Genomic DNA, 2,500 nt, shown 5'->3' on the forward strand with positions numbered 1-2,500 from the left:
GAGGGGGGGGGGGAGAGGGAAGGAGGAGAAGAGTGTCATGTTCCTGCGACGGGCTATGTGTCATGGAAGTTTGGGATGAAGAGAGAGAGAGAGAGAGAGAGAGAGGGGGGGGGGAGTGTTTGACCAGTTGGCTTACTCGAGACGAGCAACAACAGGGATATCCGCTGCCCGATACACCCGGCTTGTGTGGATATAATTGTGTTGGTGTGGATATCCCTCGAGGTTAGAGGGAGCGATAGAAAAAAAAAAAGGCGAGAAGCACAGAAGTGATTTACGTATGTATGGATGGATGGGTCGATCGATGGATGCACATGGTCAAACGAATGCTTGAAATTTAGTAAAGATAGGTAAGTGAATTGGTAATAGTAAGATAGAAGGAGGGAGGAACATTACTGACGGACACCATGTACCAGCGTGGACTCCAAAGCGGAGATTAATACAGCTCGCGAGTTTTTTTAGGAAAGGGAGGCAGAGATAGACAGACAGACAGAGTATGTGTGTGTGTGTTTCTATTTGTCTGTGTATGCCGATATGCACGTATGTTTGTCTCTGTATGCCTATATGTGTGTTTGTCAGTGTGTGTGAGCGAGAGAGTGAGAATGAGAGTGAGTTTCCATTCGAAATATAGGAGAGGAGTGTAGAGGATTTTTCTTTTACATTGTGTTTTTCTTTTATATTCAGTGTTTTTGTCTATTCGTTCAGAAGCAAAGGCAGACGAGATGAATAAAAGAGGAGAGTAGAATTAAAATTGGAATGGGAAAAGGCGATGGTAAGTTCGATTTTCGTTCGCATTGCAGATTTAGAAGTCGTGTCGAGCCTGCAATTGCAAGCAAAAGAAACTTTATTGTTGTTGTGGACGACAGGGGGGCGTGGGAGGGGGGATTCTGTTCTCCCCGCACCCCATACCCCCCAACTCATTTCCTCGCCATGCTCTTCTCTTCCTCTACGATGCTTATGGCTTTCAGAGTTTAATTTGCGTTCCGTTATCTCCTCCATTTTTTCGCTAATTTTATCTCTTATGTCTCCCCCTCTTCTCTTTTCATCTCTCCCGTCCACTCCCCGGCCAACTACAGGCATTCAATATGACCGTCATGCAAATATGTCTGGAAAGAGAGTGGGTAGAGAGGGGAGAAAGGGAAGGAGAGAGGGGAGAGGGAGAGAAGGGGGAGGAAAGGGAAGGAAGAGGGGAAAGGGAGAGGATAGGGGGGAAGGGAAGGAGAGAGGGGAGTGGGAGAGGATAGGGGGGAAGGGAAGGAGAGAGGGGAGAGGGAGAGGAGAGGGGGGACAAGGGAAGGAGAGAATGGAGAGGGAGAGGAGAAGGGCAGTGAAGAAGAGAATGGAGAGAGAAGAAGGGGAAGGCAGGTTTGAAGAGAGGGGAGAAGAGAGAGAGGGGAGGACTGCACGTGAGTTCTTGAATGGAGTTGTCAGAGTGACGATCAGAGGGTCGCCGAAAACATGCCTTCCCCTTGCCTCCCCCTCGCACCCACCCCCACCCCCTTCCTCTGCTTGGGTGATGGGGTATTCTGATGGAAATTTGCGTTTTTCCTGATTTAGTCGTCGCTCTTGGCCTTTTCCTCTTTCCTTCTCCTTCTCCGCCCATCCCCTTCGTCCTGTTATCTTTCTTTCTGTTCCTTCCGTCCCCTTTCCTTCTCCTCTTTCCCCTCACTGTTTATCTTTCTCTCTCTGTCTCTTTATATCTTTCTCTCTCTGTCTCTTTATATCTTTCTCTCTCTTTCTCTCTCTTTCTCTCTCACTCACTCTCTCTCTCTCTCTCTCTCTCTCTCTCTCTCTCTCTCTCTCTCTCTCTCACTCTCTCTCTCTCTCTCTCCTCTCTCTCTCTCTCTCTCTCTCTCTCTCTCTCTCTCTCTCTCTCTCTCCTCTCTCTCTCTCTCTCTCTCTCTCTCTCTTTCTCTCTCTTTCTCTCTTTCTCTCTCTTTCTCCCTCTTTCTCCCTCTTTCTCCCTCTTTCTCTCTCTCTCTCTCTCTCTCTCTCTCTCATTGTTTTTTTATTAACTCCCTTACAAGGTTTTTGGGATGACGAAAATTAGATAAGCTTTTTTTTTATTAAATGCGTCTCCGCTGACGTAGCGCCTTCTGGGGAGGTGAGGAGATGTAAGGGGGGGGGGGGAGGGGATCGGAAAGGAAATACAAGGAGAGAAAGAGAAAGATAAGCGAAGGGGGGGGGGGGGGAGAGAGGCAGTGGGACATGGAGGACGGCCAAGTGGCCAGAGAGGTTACACGAAAGAGTCAAAAGGGGTTATCAGGGTGTTTTTGTGTGGTTGTTTGTGTTTGGCTCTCGCCCTCCCACTCGTATTGTCCTACCCCTTTACCCTTCTCTCTCCTCCTCCTCCTCCTCCTCCTTCCCCCCCCTCTTCCCCCCTCTTCCTCCCCTCTTCCTCCCCCTCTTCCTCCCCTCTCCTCCCCTCTCCTCCCCCTCTTCTCCACCGCCCCCTTTCCTTCTATATTCTCTTTCTTTTTTCTCTTTTTTCACTCTGTCATTT

Source organism: Penaeus chinensis, chromosome 3 (genome assembly GCF_019202785.1).
Source record: "Penaeus chinensis breed Huanghai No. 1 chromosome 3, ASM1920278v2, whole genome shotgun sequence".
Classification (NCBI taxonomy): domain Eukaryota; kingdom Metazoa; phylum Arthropoda; class Malacostraca; order Decapoda; family Penaeidae; genus Penaeus; species Penaeus chinensis.